Source organism: Hoplias malabaricus, chromosome 4 (genome assembly GCF_029633855.1).
Source record: "Hoplias malabaricus isolate fHopMal1 chromosome 4, fHopMal1.hap1, whole genome shotgun sequence".
Taxonomy (NCBI): Eukaryota; Metazoa; Chordata; class Actinopteri; order Characiformes; family Erythrinidae; genus Hoplias; species Hoplias malabaricus.
In genome coordinates, this window is record NC_089803.1 from 21867531 (window position 1) to 21885383 (window position 17853).

General features: G+C 40.1%; 1 protein-coding gene across 4 annotated transcripts in view; it reads right to left on the reverse strand.

Annotated features, from left to right (window-relative positions):
• The window catches only part of enox2 (ecto-NOX disulfide-thiol exchanger 2), a 237408-nt gene extending 220717 nt beyond the window's left edge, over window positions 1-16691 (reverse strand). For 3 of the 4 annotated variants that reach the window (XM_066669752.1, XM_066669754.1, XM_066669749.1), the window contains exons 1-2: window positions 16583-16691; window positions 5035-5138 (exon numbers count right to left, since the gene is read on the reverse strand). The gene's annotated coding sequence lies outside the window, so the exon portion shown is untranslated. Of the gene's footprint in view, window positions 1-5034; window positions 5139-5274; window positions 5406-6141; window positions 6241-16582 lie in introns of all 4 variants that reach the window. The other variant, XM_066669750.1, reaches the window with a different exon arrangement.
• Between the last annotated feature and the right edge of the window lie 1162 nt (window positions 16692-17853).

Sequence of the window (17853 nt, forward strand, 5' to 3'; positions counted from 1 at the left end):
AACAAGCCAGTGTTAGCTATGCATCCCAACAGTTTAAAAATACAGTGGGCCTAGGCCTTTCCAGACCTGCTCTACATTCCTATTGGCACCCAGATTTCTGCTTAATGTCAGAAGCATACATTTTTCTGATGTATGGCCTTTATTCAAAACACCAGGGTCTGAATGTGCCGTGAACATGTGGTAGTACATAATTCATTAGGCAGTACCTTAAACAACATTTCAGATATGACAGCTATTATACACACACTCACTGTAGAACATGCTCCTTATATTTTATTTGAAATCAGCCATTTCAACAAAATACAGTCCCCTACCCTCCCATTGGCCATAAGTTTAGCATCAGATTACTATGGCTGTATAAACACGTGCAAGCATTTGCTTTATGAGGATTCTGTGTTTACAGATGTCCACAAACCAAAGACAAGCTGTTAGGGGGCATGCATTCCACTTGGACTACTCTCCTTCTGCATTTCAACAAGACAGACCTCTGCTTGTGGTAATTTTATTCTGAAAATGAATAAAAATTACAATAAAAAAAAAAAACATGGGGCAGTTAAGATTCCTCGCTTCATTCATTCACTCATTCGTAACTACTTCAGGGTCACAGTGGGTATGGAGTCTTCACTCTGGGTGCAAGGCGGGAACACTCGGGACAGGGCAACAGTACATTAGAAAGCACCACACACTCACTCACATTCACTATCACATTCACATCTATGGCCATCACATCACATCCACCCACCAACATGTGTCTTTGGACCGTGGGAGGAAACCAGAGCACATGGAGGAAACCCATGCAGACACAGGGAGAACACAGCAAACTCCTCACAGACAGGGCTCGAACCCACAACCCCGAGGACCCTGGATCTGTGCGACAGCCACACTACCCGTTACACCACCATGCCACCCCCAGCAAAAATGACATTTCTTATTTTAATGTTATGTTTGACCAACGATTCCAATGAGAATAAAATGCAGAGTTATATTCCACCTGAAAATGCAAATGGCATCCAAGCAAATGTCAACAGCAATAAAGGGAAATACTCAATAGTTTCTCCTGACTACCTTTGGAGAAAGTTACATTTTGTTGTTTGTGATGAAGACCTACTCTTGTTAGAGGAAATCTGCTGGATTCTTTTCATGCCTTAGAAGCACACCAAATCAGCTGAAGCAAATATGAGTCAGTTTCTAGTCATTTATGTACTGCCACTATCAAAATTCAGCATTCATTATCAAAAGTGGAATTCAATAAAAGTCAACATTAAGCAAATGGGAGATCAGCTATGAGAGTAAGGAAAGGAGCAGAGCAGCTGTCGAGGCGGCAGATGCCAGTCATATCCATCTGCATCTCACACAATAACAGCACAGAGTTTATCCTCGAGCTTTGTAAAATACACTGTCCTTGAGGGGCTTTGATGGGAGTTTATTGATACAATCAAGGCAGAACAATACTGGGGCCCATCCCTTCTGCCCCTGGTACAGGTGCTTTAACTCACATCAAGAAGCATACATCTGCAAAGTGTAGACCTGTCTGAGAAAATAAGCTTTTTTGTCATCATTATTCCTTCATGCCCCCGCTTTCAGAATTCATCAGCACTACAATAGCCTTATTCCTCCAGTGACTAACCCACACACTGATTTATTGTCGGTGAGATATATGTGTTGCTTATGAGTGTGGGATGTTGGACAGTCCATTGATCAGAGGCACGCTTAAATTGGTCTTTCTTTGTAAATTTCAGTAAACAAAAGCCAATCTGTATGTTCAATATTAATGTTTGCAAAGGAGCTTATGAATAAAGCACACAATAAATATTTAATAGCACATTCCTTAGTGGAGAAGAATCTAAAAGTAGGGTACTGCAATAAAACAATAGGCTAAATTAATGAAACAGGATGAGCCACGGATGTATTATTTTACAAATCAACCATGACAAGTGGTCTTTTCCAAACATATAAAGTTGTAATATGAAAGCAACAACAGGTTAAAATTACATGCAGCTTTAATATTACATATTTGATCATAGTTTTTGGATGGATCATATAATATGTGACATCGGCCAGAAATGCGTAGCAAATTTTGTTCAATCACTTCTTAGTCAGCACCATATGTTGTTTAAACATTATAGAACCTGATGAAGCATTTCATATTAGATTGTATCAAGACATACCACATGTAAACTCAAAGATCAAACGGGTCAACAGAGGCGGGGCTCATTTGATGCCTGATGCCAGGTGTTAATATTGGGCCAATACGAGCAAATGAGATTGGATTTTGGAAGGAAAACACAGACTAAATTCCAATCTGTGTAACGTGATGTTGTAAGCTGTGTATTTTGTTCTGTGGAGCAGTGGAGTCATCATGATAGCCTACTTTTAGTAGCTCATATTAAGGGGAATTTCCATTTTTTAAAAAAAGCTCATTTTAAAGCCCTCTCCTATGGCATTCCATTTAGCAGGCTCATGTGGTGCTTTTTAAATGCCACAACATGCATCACCAATCAAATAAACAGCCAATGCTATAGCTGATACAGCATGTCCTTATTGAAACTGCAGCGTTCTGAATTCAGAGAGTCAAGATTACGAGTCATACACTTATGGAACCAATCCTGTCAGTTCGCAGGGTGGGGCTTTTGCACTGCAGGTGAGCAGGTCAGAAACTATTTGCATAATTCACAGATTTTGAATAAAAGTGAAGGTGTAGAGCTACATTTTTAAATAAAACGATTTATAAAATCGTGAAGTATAATCAGTGACCACCTGGTTATATAAAAAACTAGTGATCAACTGATATATCGGCTGGCCGATTAATTCCTGGCCAATGAATACATGATAAAGACTGCATAAAGGTATTCTTTGAGCTAGAGTTAAACAGAGGATCATATAGGGAACATTCCATTAGTGATCAACTGATATATCAGCCGGCCGATATATCGGCCGATTTTTGGCATTTTTTATATAATCGGCATCGGCCGATATATTAGCGCAAGAGGTAAATATTTACACAATGCACACAGGTAATGCTGTGGGCAGCTCCATCATTCTGGCTGTTAGAGCGCCCCTTGCGTCCATTTTATCATCTTACAGACAGTCATCACTGAGCACAAGTACAGGAGTACAAGCCTCCAACCTGTAGCTGCATGCCGTCTCATCAGAGAAAACCGTATGAATTATTTTCCCTTCTTCAGCTCTCACTATTTGTTACTGGCTGCTCCTTGCAACATACACTCAATAATCTGCTCTCATAAACAACTGAGTTGATAGTTGTAACCTAGAAACCCAGCGTTATTTAGCCTCTTATTTCGCTCATTGGTTGGGCGAGCCCTACTAAAAAAATCACTCGATGTTATATCCGTCAGTACATCTCAAGTACTACAGGTCCAAAGTCCATCACAATTTAAAAATGCTCCACAAATAAATTGTAGATCAAAGTGACTATTTGTTGCATGTACACTCTAAACTGTACAGTCATTTACTGAAACCCTTTTTTTTCTAGAATGTAAATATTTATGTAGATCTGACAAATGACAGTAGTACCAACACTGATATTATGTACATGACCAAGCTCAGCCTGACAGACAGGCTTCATTACTAAAGGCTGTTTTAACCCATTCATCACCTTTTACTCCAGCTCAAATCCCATTTCTCGACTACAGAACTGCAAATTGTACAATATTAAAGATATATGACTTCAGTTGGTACCTTGAGGGCAAAGACAATATAATGGAGGCACCAGAAGAAAAGGAAGCCTCATTTAAAAGAAACCAAATCTACTCTTAGTAAATTCACACACAAACATGTCTTACTATTTCATGCTAACATTTATCAAAGCCTATTTTTCAATTCCCTAAGCAACTCATAGCCACTCTGAGTGGCTAAAGTGTATCTCATGTGGTGCCCAAATACAAAGACAAAATTGACTCCCCTCTATATTTGGGGTAAACCCACTAGAGACTAGAGACTGGAGACTGGAGACTGCACCTGGGCAGCTGACTACATATTGAACTGGATTCTTTCCACTGGATAATGCCTTTAGTTCATTCTTCCAAAACAGATACACAGCCTGAGATGTCTCCAGGGGATTGCCCGAGTCAATCAACAACCAATTTGTGTGATCTGAGTCAGGGCACATCAAATATTACATGCACGTTTTCCCTCTAGGAAACAAAAAGTTATTAAAATTATATTTTTATTGTCTTTTTTAAAATACGTTTTATCTCTAATTGCCTGTTCCATTATAATTAATATTACAAAATGTGCCAGGACCAACTATTATCTGCCAAGAAACAGAGATGCTGAACCTTAAACAAAGACTAAAGTATGAAAACAACTGGCGAAGTGCTTCTAATGCTTATTGTGCAGGTGCAAAACCTTACCGTTTGAAATGTATGATTTGGAAACACCAAATAAGTTCCAAACTGGTGGTAAAGCACAGTTCAGTCAGCCAAACACAGCGCTTCACGCGTAAACCTGCATTTTCAAATGATATTACTAAAAATAGGAAAAAGACACACATATTACATCTCGTATGTCTGTGTGAACTTCTGCTTCTGGCTGTTGGAGCATGAGTCTTTGAACGTAGCTATGTTTAAGCCTTAAGGGATCTACATCACTGTCAGTCTCGTCTTCCATTCCTCGCAAAAAAACTTTAGACAGTTAAACTTTAATGGCATGAGAAACTGAGCATTACATGGAAGCAGAATGGGGGGCTATACAACTTGAGCCCTCTATTGAATAAGTGGTTATGATTTAATGCCGGCTAAATGTCTTCATCTGCATATAAATATGTTTTAACAAAGCTGTGGCAAACAAATCAGTGTGATTGTATTCAAAGACCTCAGCAACCTCACACAGAATTATGCAGATTGACTTGTCATGCCAGCAAGGCTTATTATTTCAACCATGTGAAATTAGACAACACAAAGAATGTGACTGGCATGAGAACAAAGTCATGGAAAAAGAGGGCACCACATGACCAAATGGAACAAGCTCAAATGCATCATGTTACCTGGAACCAGCCCAATGGCACTGGCTTACCTGTTCAAACAACTCGGACCACTTTTGTGACTGGGCTTCAAAATGCGCAGCAGCTCAGGGACCATTAGGACGGCCACCGCTCCATTTCTCAATCAGGTCCAGCTCTGCAATAAACAGCGAGAGACCAATTAGACCACAGACTCTACTAATGTTGAGGATTATTGCATATGAATTGCTGCTGTAAGACATATTATTAGACTCTCAGTTGTTAGGAAATACAAACTGTGTGGAGGAAGACACCTCAGACGCTGCGGATTATAACACAGTTGATGTTCCTGAACATGAGGCCCTGACTGTCCTGGACCGAGGTTTGTATCCAGACAGATTCTTGGGAGATACAACATTCTATTCTAGTTTTCTGATCATCAAACCTGCATATACATAAAATAATAACAACAAATATAATAATAGACTTGTGTAAGTGGGCCAACCCATATGTCACCCAGGCCCTACGGTTCTATGAGATGACCTGCAGATGAGAAAATTCTCAATATTCAGAGTGTGTCTGTTGTTTTGCACAGGACAGAGATAGCAGGCTTCTCTGACAGACAGACCCAGACTACCAAACAGCCCTATTGATTGGTGAGGGTGGCATCTTTTCCCATCTACATCTTTTCTCATTTCCCCACTGCCCTTGAGGGTCAACAAAGTCTTTTGTGATGAAACACACTCCTCACCCTTCTAGGGACGAACAAATAACAAGAGTAGCCAAGAAGGAAAAATAAACGGCAGCTAAATTGGGCTATTGTTTCACTATTGTAATGGTCTCTGCAAAATATGCGAACGTGGCCTAAGGCGGCTGAAAACAGATTCGACTGAGGTCAGGTTCAGCGGCTTCTTTCTGTGTGAAACGTGAAAGACAATAAAAACAGGCTGCTGAAGTAGGAATATAGGCACGAAAGAAGGATGCTCTTCAAAACCCCCAACAGCCTTCGATATACGCTGCAGATGGTAAGAGAAGAACGTTAAAGACGTGCCAAATAAAGGCCAATGGAATTTAAGAGCAGATTATCCCTAATCCTTTTTTTATTGTATGAACATTTTCATCGCCGTCCACATTACAGAGGCATTTACACCAAGTCCGACCCTAGAACACAGCTTACTCACCACATAGTTTCGTTTTAAAACTGCCTCACTTTGACCATCAAGTGTGTATATCAGCGCTGTAGGCTCGGGAGTTGATTTTCAGCACTGGAGATAGGGCTCCTAAAATATTCAATCAAACAGTAGCCAAGAGACAAAATAAATAAAAGATTGCAGCCAAATATCATGCCCACACATATTCCTGGATTACCCACTACTGGCATGCTAGAAATGACTTTGAGTCAATGTGTGCTATCTCAGACATGGGCTAGCCCTGTAATGATGAGCTACATCATGTTACAAGTCAGCTTTACAGGATTCATCTGCAGAGTGCACTATAATACACATGGAAAACCAGCGCACAGCACTTTAAAAACATAGGCTAAGCCAACAGCAAAGCTAATGACATGCTCTTATAACTCATTTGATATGTGCCCAAATATGGCACTAAAAAAACATCACACTAAAAGTGTTTATTTATTTACTTGGGATTTTGTGCTTGTAAAAAGTTATAAACCCTCACTGGAGTATCAACACAGCAGATGAAAAATAATATCTGTATGTGCTTTATTTTTTTATTATTTAAACCTAAACTCACTGGGTTCCAATCTCTGAAAACAGAGCCGGGAAATCAGATAATAATCCATCCCAAGCAAGAACAAATCCATAAACTGCAGCCCCGGCAAGGAACAACAATGATTTGGCTAGCAGCTCTTGATTGCACATCAATACCACACAGAAAAACAAGGTAAACAGCCAACTTTGTATCCAGCCTATTGGTACAAGAAGGGCACCACATCTGAGTTCAAAAAGTCAACCATTTGGAAAAGTCGCTAAACAGAGCTCGTCTTAGTCAATCAGCACAACTGTGTGCATGGTGCCTCATGGGAAAAGAACCGGAGAACTCGGCACACATGACAGCACTGACACAGGCCCAGATTCACAAGCCAGCTTACCAGAAAACACAGCTGCTTATTTCTGCCGGTCAACAGGAGGTATTCAACGGACATAACATCTGGACCACATTACCCTTCCCCTAATCACCCTGTCTGTGATATCTTTCAGTATACCGATGAACTCAATCTGGTCAAAAATAAATGCCCACAAGGGCTGTTAATATTATAATCTATAACTTATAGATTCAATTTATTTAAATGTACCTTCTTAATGAATTAGTAATAACACGTCAGCAGTTGGCGAAATAACAGTGCATTCGGGGCTTGCCTAATTTTCTCTCAAAAAAACAATGCACAAGCATTTTTAAAGTGTTTTCTAAAAGGCTTTCCCAGTTTCTAAAAGATAATACATGCTTTGACCCCCTCTAGGGCATGTTCCTGCCTTGCGCCCAATGATTCCAGGTAGGCTCTGGACCCACCGCGGCCCTGAACTGGATAAGGGTTACAGATAATGAATGAATGAATGAATACATGCTTTGTCCTTGTTCAGTTCAATGTAATATACATTTATTTCAAAATTGTAGATACGACAAAAAAAAAAAAAAATTACATGGTATTGTAGCTACTACTATAATCATAGCCTGTTAATTTTATTCATTTTTTCATTCATTCATTCATTCATTCATTATCTGTAAGCGCTTATCCAGTTCAGGGTCACGGTGGGTCCAGAGCCTACCTGGAATAATTGGGCGCAAGGCGGGAATACACCCTGGAGGGGGCGCCAGTCCTTCACAGGGCAACATACACACTCACATTCACTCACACACACACACTCACACCTACGGCCACTTTTGAGTCGCCAATCCACCTACCAGCGTGTGTTTTTGGACTGTGGGAGGAAACCAGAGCACCCGGAGGAAACCCACGCGGACACAGGAAAAACACACCACACTCCTCACAGACAGTCACCAGGAGGAAACCCACGTGGACACAGGGAGAACACACCACACTCCTCACAGTCACCCGGAGGAAACCCAAACGGACACAAGAACACACCACACTCCTCACAGACAGTCACCCGGAGGAAACCCACGCAGACACAGGGAGAACACACCACACTCCTCACAGTCACCCAGAGGAAACCCACACGGACACAAGAAGAACACACCACACTCCTCACAGACAGTCACCAGGAGGAAACCCACGCGGACACAGGGAGAACACACCACACTCCTCACAGTCACCCAGAGGAAACCCACACGGACACAAGAAGAACACACCACACTCCTCACAGACAGTCACCAGGAGGAAACCCACACGGACACAAGGAGAACACACCACACTCCTCACCGACAGTCACCCGGAGGAAACCCACGCAGACACAGGGAGAACACACCACACTCCTCACAGACAGTCACCCAGAGCAGGACTCGAACCCACAACCTCCAGGCCGCTGGAGCTGTGTGACTGCGACACTACCTGCTGTGCCACCTTGCCGCCCTAATTTAATTTATTAATTTAATATTACACATTATTTTATGTACATCTTTTATCATACAGAGTGGGTCTAAATCATTCCATTTAATGCACTGCTGTCTAAAATCCTGCAGCTCATTTGGAATAGTCTACTGTTAGATCTGGAAAACATCAAAAAATTTATTGCACTATTTGCTGCAACTCAAAACCTCTTTTTTTTACATTATGTTGCACATTATTCTGGAGGTCGTTAAGTTAAAATCAGTGTTGTGATTAAAGGCTGCTGTGGGAGAATGTCCCACCACTGGTAACTAAACATCATGGCTGTACCTGTACGAATAAAACATTTCAGGAGAAAAACACTGAACTCCCAACGTAAGTAATTCTGGGCCATTTCTATTTGTCTGATGGCCATTTAAACACAGTGTTTCAGGGAGCTTTATTCATGTAAAAAATGAAATACATTACAAAAGGAGATGGAAGGTTTTGTTACAACAGGAAGGATATGCTCCTACACACGGTCTACTTGGGTGTTAAAAACGTGTGTAAATAGCAGACAAACAGTAATTATAGCTACAATAGTAACTACTAAAATACCCAGTATAATTCAACAACTTCAATGTTGTCAGAAAGCCATTAATTCCCTACTCTTATAACTCATTAGGTAGAAAAACACGAAGACATTACTGAGAGCACAGCTCTAGGTTTGGTTGGACTTTAGCACCTACGAGACTTCAAAGTTCATAAATAAAATATGTAATAACTCACTAATCCATCCAGGCTCTCAGAGGTCCAGCTATTTCTAAAGCATCGACCATCCATAAGCGCGGCAGTGAACAAATGTCTTCTCAGAGGTTACATATGTAATGGTCCAGTGCATTTCTATCAGAAAGGATGCTTTCCGCTGCTGGGATCTTACAGCCCACACCTCTGAGACATTTACACAAGTGTCATAAATCTGAAACGGTGCACATTTATTATTTTTCCTTGTCTGACTGACGTTTCAGCGCAGTAAATGATCTTTCCCCTTCTCAAATGAGGAGCATTTCATTACAACTTTTCAATATGTCACCAACTCTCCTTCTTCACTCTTCAGGTTCACAGTTTAGCCAACACGCCAGAGGACGGCACACACATGAAACTGCTGCTTACCGAGGCTTTTTCATGGTTTTATCATTTTGTCACGCTTCAGCAACACAGAAAAAGGCAGCGCTGAATAAAAGCAAAGGCAAATTCAAGGCCAAAAAATAATAACTAAAAAAATATAGAAGGGGATGTAAAATAAAAATGTTAAAAATATTAATATTATCAGAGTGAGAGCTTTTTTTTTCTCTTTCCTTCAAAAGCCAAGAATGTTCAATGAATTCTCCAGTGACAGGAAGGCCTATTAATATTCAACATACACAAACACATCTTTCATTCAGTGATGAACCACGGCTCATTGATTACCTTATCAGTGCAACGTCAAAAGAAAAATGGCTGGTCCATTTCTATTTCTTTGGACTATTTCTTTCTATTTTGCTCTGGACATGAAAAGGGGGGAGAGAGCAGCATGTGCATATTACATAAACCACCTGGAAATATCCAGTGAAAACATTGTAAGAGATAAATCTACAAAACAAACAAAAACTATTACACAACAAATGTGACAACAACAAAAGCTAATGGGTTTTCGAAGCTCATCCAAGCCTCATTTTCGAGCCTGAATCACTCTGAGGTCCCTCTGTTCCATTAGAGTGATTCTTTCAGTGTGGTCCGTCTACACTCAATTAAGTCCTCAATTCAATGTCTTTTAGAAGAATATTTTTAGCTGTTGCTGCATCTACCATTAGCCAAAACATTACGACCACACTGACGTATATGTTGTTTGTTGGAAGGAGTGTGATGAACCAATCATGATATGCCACAACTTACGTGACACATTCCATCTGCGCAAAGGTTGTTACCGACTCGTGTAGTAAGGTCTTCCCTGATGGCAGCGACACACATTGTACAGGAATGGTTTGAGGGACATAACAAATACTGTTCAAGGTTCTTCCCTGGCCTCCAAATCTCCCACACCTCAACTGAAGGAGTCTGATTCACAGCTATTCCACTTCACACTTTTATAAAATTCCAAAGATTGATTATCTTTGAAATCCGCTGATTATCTGCTGATTATCGTCTTGGATGAAACAAACCAGATCTCAGATCTCACTGATTTTATTTAGGACAATATAGACCCTGAAAGGCAGAAAATGGAGCCAATTTCCATGATTGAACTTTGCAACATTGGAAACAACAGCCCTGTTTTATTTTAAAAACAAACAGTAAGAGTGAATTCCAACTCTTAGTTTTACCCCTAAGCTTTGTTTTCAAGTGTTAATCTGAGATACTAATATATAAATATGTTTTAGTGGTTAAAATCTTCCCCTATGAAATGGGACACATCTTCCAGGGCCTGATACATCATCAGAACACAATAACGCAGCGTTTCAGTGGTGCTCTGCTGACGGTCTGCAGTGATATCAGAGAAGAGCTGCTGGACATTAATGTAGTTAAATTTAGGGCATCACATATTCCAAAGCTTTTTGACAAATCTATAATTTCACCCACCCCTAACTCTCTGTGGTATGAACCTATAAAGTAACTGCATCACCATTTAAGGTGGAACTGGAAATCAGAACATACACATACTACCATCTATGTTTCATGCTTGTTATGAAGTAAAGGGACATAAGGCACTGAATCTACATTAAACTAAGCTAATAAAATGGTTGCCCTGTGAAGGACTGGCGCCCCCTCCAGGGTGTATTCCCGCCTTGCGCCCAATGATTCCAGGTAGGCTCTGGACCCACCGCGACCCTGAACTGGATAAGCGCTTACAGATAATGAATGAATGAATGAATAATAAAATGGTCAGGAGGAAATACTAACATTTTTTATTTTGTTTGTTCACTTGTGCTGCCATCTTGCCTCTGATTCACAAAGCATTAATAGCCCTTTGTCTGAAGTGTGCCAGTGAAAAATCTGTTTTAAGTGGTAAATAGCCCTATTTCTTGGCCCTACCCTACTAACGGAGGCATTGGACTAAGTGGTAAGGCCAAGGGGTTAAACAGGATTCACCCCAAGGCCTTTCACACCATCCGTGCACGTCAACAGGGCTGAAAAACAAATTTATTTTTATTTTTTGATTGTTTCTTATGTGTGACGCATGCAGCACACTGGTCAGTATGCAGAAATGGTACTGAATTCAGTACTTGTGCAGTATAAACCAGGCCAACAGGAGGATTGTTTTATCTACTACTGTGTCCAATAATTGTTTCATATGAACACCTTCTGTTTAATTCCTGTTCCCTAAAACACAGCGATTTGTTTGATTGTCTGTTCCAGTGTTTTATAAAACACAAGGGTCCGTTTCTATATACCGTGCCATAAGGCTGAGAGAATCCATTATTCTGTCGACACTTCAGCCAGATGCTCCTCCTGTTCCGTGGTAGGACAGAGATGACCCCTGCTTACAATCTGGGGCTTCGCTTGGTGACGTCAGTTGGAGGTGAATTTTATTTATTTTTGTAACCACTTTGCTCACGTTCCTATAGGTCAGGGGTGCCCAAACCTTTTGGCCTGGGATCTACTTTTAATAAGAATGTGTTCTTAATGACTTGTGCGGTTCAATTAAAGGTTATATGTAATAAATAAAATAAATTCAGCTGATCGTGATCTACCTGGAGTGGTGGATGGCTGGGTTGTTGACAGTTGGATAGTGACAGGCTTGTTCGTTTTTGTTGCAGTCTTTTTCTTTGTTTTGTTTTGTTTTATTGAGCAAGTTCTCAAGCAAGCTTCCAAGTAATCACCAGTAAGTGTGGACCGATGTTTGGGCTTATTTATTTTTATGTGGGAGAGGCTGAGTCACATAATTTAAATGGGGTTAAATCGACAAACCCGCACAATAGAGTGAGTCAATGATCTCCACATAGCTTTTTTTCTGTTATTCATATTGATTAACATAGATGAGAATCCTAAATAAATAAATAAATAGCCCACAACAGGCCGCAATGGTACATGCCTATTTCCTGTAATAAACTTAAAATAAATACTGCCATATGACAGTTTGAAAGTCTCGTCAGATGGGAAATTTCAGTCCTATAGGACCACACTGCTCCTCCCAAAGTTTTGGTGGGCTGAACTGTGCGTGTGAGATGATAACCATGGTTCTTCAGGTCTGGAACCGGTCAGCCTTCCATATATATATATATATATATATATATATATATATATATATATATATATATATATATATATATAAATAAGGTTATCCAACCACCTTGAACAAGGCTAAAAAAGAGTGGGGGAAAAAAATAAGATAATCATGGGATAGGGCTTGGAGACACTAAAGCGAGACGAAGCCTAAACTGAAACTAACGGATCAAGGAGACTTAGGATGATGGTTTAGCCTATGGCAAGTGGTTTGATATATGTGGCCAGCCTCATAGTGCAATAAATATTTCAAACAAGGTTTGAAGTAGACCTCAACTGTGAGGCATCTTGAGATGAGCTTTTAAAGCCTGGCATGCGTCACAGAATTGGTAATGAGCAGGAGCTATAGAGCAGATACATAAGGTACACTCTGAGCTAATGGAGGCCAAACATTCTAAATCATTAATGAAAAAAAAAAAAACACTTTATAGTAATCACAGGGATGTCCTTTATGAAGATGCTTTCATTTTCAGATCTTAGAAGGCACTAAAATCAGCATACTAATAACCAACGGGAACAGCCTTTCCTCAACTGCGACTGAGATGCATTTATGCTGCATATGACATGACTGGCCAAAAAAAAACGTGCAATTACACATAATTAGTAGAAGATTCATTTGGCTCCTCATTAAACGTTTTTTGTGCATAAACTGAAAATTGTGTTCATGCTGCATGCTGGTAATTAACTCTTTTTTAATGCTTTTTGATCTGGGCTTGAACTCTAGGAGTCCATTAACAGGACATCAGCAGATGGTCAGCATGAAAGCAGTGCAAAACAGAAAGCAACACTAGAGCACGCCTGTCCAAAGTGCAGCCCACAGGCCAAGGTTTGATTTGGCCACCCAACCTCACTCCTTCATCCAACGGGAGCAAACCAGTTTGGGGACTGTATAAATGTTTGTGGATTTCTCTCAGTTACTTTCCTTCAAACTCATTCTGGGCACTCAATCTAAGCAAGTCAAACTTTCTACAATAAGACTGAACAAGCAAACTTTTTCTGCAAATGATCTGCATTTTATCACCACTCTGGTGATTCTTTACAACGTTTCCTGGTTGAACAGCGTAGTAAGGCAAGCAGTAAAGGGAAGAAGCAAATCGAACACTTGATGTGTGAAAATAGCAGGCACTCATTAAAAATGGCTACACAAATAAATGCACTGCAAAACAAAATATAAAATCTGAATGACAACAAGGTCATAGTTCAGAAGTAGCCTTTAAAGCCCTATTCGGACATTTTACCACAGGACATCAGTAATGTTTATGATGAATTCGCACTGGATAAGAATTCTTTGTGAAAATAACAGAGATGGCAGGATCTACTCAATTTACATATTGCTGTTGCAGCGTGGATCAGACACAGCAGAGCCATCTTGAGTTTTTAGACTCTCACTACTATTCTGAGAACAACCTACTCAAAACATTTCAGACGCTCAACAACATTATCTTCTAGCCCTTCAAAACAGATCATGTGCGAAGTGATGGGTAAAACAAATGTGATAATCCTTCGCAAATATTATATCTGCTATTACAAACTGGTTAATGGTAGTAAATGTATTATACATGTTCATAACATGTAGACTGCTACTGTGCACAGAACCTACCTATAGCTGCCTGACGTTTCACTCCGAGTAATCCTTGCGGTCATCTTGTGGATTTGAGTGTGATGAGTCTTTCAACACCCGAGGTTAGCCTCGTTCCTTGAATGATTCATCAAATTTGTACCATATATTACATCACTAAATGCCTCCTCCAGCACCCATAAAAAAACCTCTACCAGAAGATATGACGGAATATTCCCTCACCTGTAAATTTTGGACGGGATGAATACAACCTAGGGTTATTTCTATGGTTCAATTTACAGTAGGTAAAAGGCTCTGGAATTTTCCTGAAACGGGAGTGCGCACTGCAGAAAAATGTATGAAATGTTCTCTTTGGACGGGTTTACAACTACTGAGACATTTATATAATAAATCATTATTACTACATTATATATATGTTCACAGGTAACACTCTTCCAGTCCGAACAGGACTCAAGTCTGTCTTCAATTTGAAAAACAATATGACCTGGAAAACTTGATGCAACATTCAGCCAGCTTTGACCACTACGCTTTACTCGAATTGCAGCCCTTCTCAGGTCGGCAGTGAGATTGTGCAAGTTCGAGACCAGCCTTTGATCAAGCTGCATGTAAACAGCTGCACATCAGTTCAGAGAACCTGAACCTGCCTGACAGGCATGTGCTCGAATCAGCAAGAGATGCTGTTCTTCTCATGTGTTGCTAGGATACACAACTTATCACATGAATCGCTGTGGACACGGTGTTTATAAAGTGCTGACACACACGTTGCGCCATTCCCCACCCTCTGCACGCTAAAAATACAGAGGTTGAACATACGTGTAAAATCTAATGAAAAAGCAGACAATAAAATCTGTAATTTGAGGCAAACCGCAGGGTGAGGGAAGATTAAGATTAATAGGACACCTGAGGAGACAAACAGTCCTAACTCATACTATGATACATTTCAGACAAACCTGTCAAATGTGCAACTGCCCCCCCCGCATGAAAATACTTTCTCACCTTAGAGCTTTCAAACTTTCTGCTGCCTTCAAGTACCCTAGAGTTGAGTTCCACTCTCAACGTCCAAAAAAATCAAACAATGATATTTTCACTGCAAGTCAGATTGAGAAAATATAATTAGGAAAATAAGTGAACTTTCTATGACAGGTCTGTTATAAACAAGAAATTCAACCTGATCATAAGCATCTGGAGGGACTGGGTTCTACTTTAGGAGGTCTTCAAATATAGAAAATAACTGGAATACTTTGAAATACAGGGCTGTTCGCCCTGCCTTGGAACAGGCTGAATGTCCTAATGCTGTGATTTCTTAGAACTATGTGTCTGATAGAGAGGAGAGTGAATGGGCACAGGGTTTAAAAACTCCAACAGCACTGCTGTGTCTGATCCACTCATACCAACACAACACAAACTAACACACCACCCTCTGTCACTAGAGTGCAGAGAATGATCCACCAGCCACCAACCTGCTCTGTGGTGGTCCTGATCATCGAAAGACACAGTAAAAGCGGTAAAAACAATGTATACAAAGCAAAAGATGGACTACAATGTGTAAAAGTACAATTACAAAGTGCATCTAATTGGTAAGAGGAGCTGGTATAATGAAAATAGAGTGTAGAAACCTTTAGATCAGCTAACGAGGAAGATATAGGTTGTTTTTTGTTTGTTTGTTTGTTTTTTGTACTACTACTCACAACGATGACTAAATTGATTTACACAGGTGACTTTCTAAGTTACAGTTGCAAGACCAACCTGTAAAGAGAGGTGTGTGTAAAAATGAAAGTTTGTTGTTGGTAATGTTACATATCTAGCTAAAACAGCAAAAAGGCGAAACTCAGGAACCCTCAGGGGAAGAAACTCAGTACATATCATATACAAGGTATGTCCACTTTAAAGGGGGAGGACATTCTCTTTCTGTGGAAAATGCTATTTGATAAGAAATTAACTTCAGTAAACCAACAATGTTTAAACAAAATTAAGACTCCAACCAAGAACACCAAAAGAAAAGGTACATAAACTGCAACAAACAGACTGTCAGTGGTCAATCATCCCCCATGGTGAGACCACTTCATCCAGGCTAAAGTTTGGAATTATCATTTCCACCTTAAATAGCGCAGCAGTTTCAGTGTAGTGTCAAAGTGACCAGAATGTAACCGCTGCACAATTTAAGGTGGAACGGACAATTCGAATGAGAATGTGGACTAAGGGAAGCGAGCGTTAGCTTCGTCAGTTTTCAACTAAACAGTCGCAAGCGTGTCATAAATATGAGCGGAGTACTTACAGTTTTAACCGAGAAACAGAAAAGGACATAAACATCGCCAAATTGTGTTGCTAAGCACAGCGGAGCAACCGCGGCGATCTAAACACTGAGGATTATGGGAACCCAGAGGAAGGCACGTGGTGTGTGTTTTATATTTTTCCCACCCGTATTCGAACGTATGCCCCGCCTTCTGTAACGCGATTGGCTGTTGGTGCCGAAGAACTCGCATTGTGATTGGGTAGTTCTTTATGATCTCTAGAAGTCCGCCAATGTCGATGTCACTCGACCGAATACGGGTGAAGCGCACAATACAGCAACGCTGTGGAGCGACATCTACAGAGACTGGAGAATACACCACACTGTGCTTTTCTATTTCAAAGACCACCTCTCTAGTGATAACCGAGTGTTTAACCTTGTTAACATATCACTATGTTGTTGCTTATACGTTTAATACATGAAATAATTAGTCAAAACCATGACAGACAACTTCCCCTTTGAAACTGCAGTTTACCAAAGACATTCATAAATGGGCAAAGTCAGAAAGCCAGGGTTTCTTTCCTCATAAACGTAAGGAACCAATCTTGTCAGATTAAGTGGCTGGGCTTTTGGATGGTGAAGAAAGAGCCAGAGGCCAACCCAGTAAACAAGGAACGTTCAAAGGACGTTCAAAATATGTCTAAAAGTAGTCTGTCCGTCAAGGACGTATTTTAAACGTCAATGGACGTCCAAATTCCATCTTAATAAGTTAGTTAAGTGGTGACCAATCGATAACGTCAGTGGACGTCCAAAACGCGTTTTATACAAGTAATTTATTTCGGGACCAATTAATAACATCAATGGACGTCCAAAATACGTCTAATAGTCGTCTTTTCAATGTCTGTGTTTGGACGTCTTTTCAACTTTCATTTCAACCTTAAGAGAACATTGATTAGACGGCAGTCATTACGATATTTCAACGTTGAATCAACGGCTAATTGTTTATTGGAATTTGCATATTCCTAGATTTGCACATAATAAACAAAGGCCACTTTTAAGCCACGTTTAAGGCAATAACAATGTTTTGTTGGAAACAACTAAGGTATAATAAAATGTTATTTTGATTTACAGATATGAGTTTTTAGGGCTTTAATCAATAACTGAATGGGAAACAGGTGATTACATGATTGCCATTGGTGTCTCACTGATACTATATTAAAATATACGTAACGTGTCCTTTGCAACAACAACTGTGTGTTCCATACTATTTTTATCTATAAAACAATGTATAACCACACTGTATGATAATTAAAATT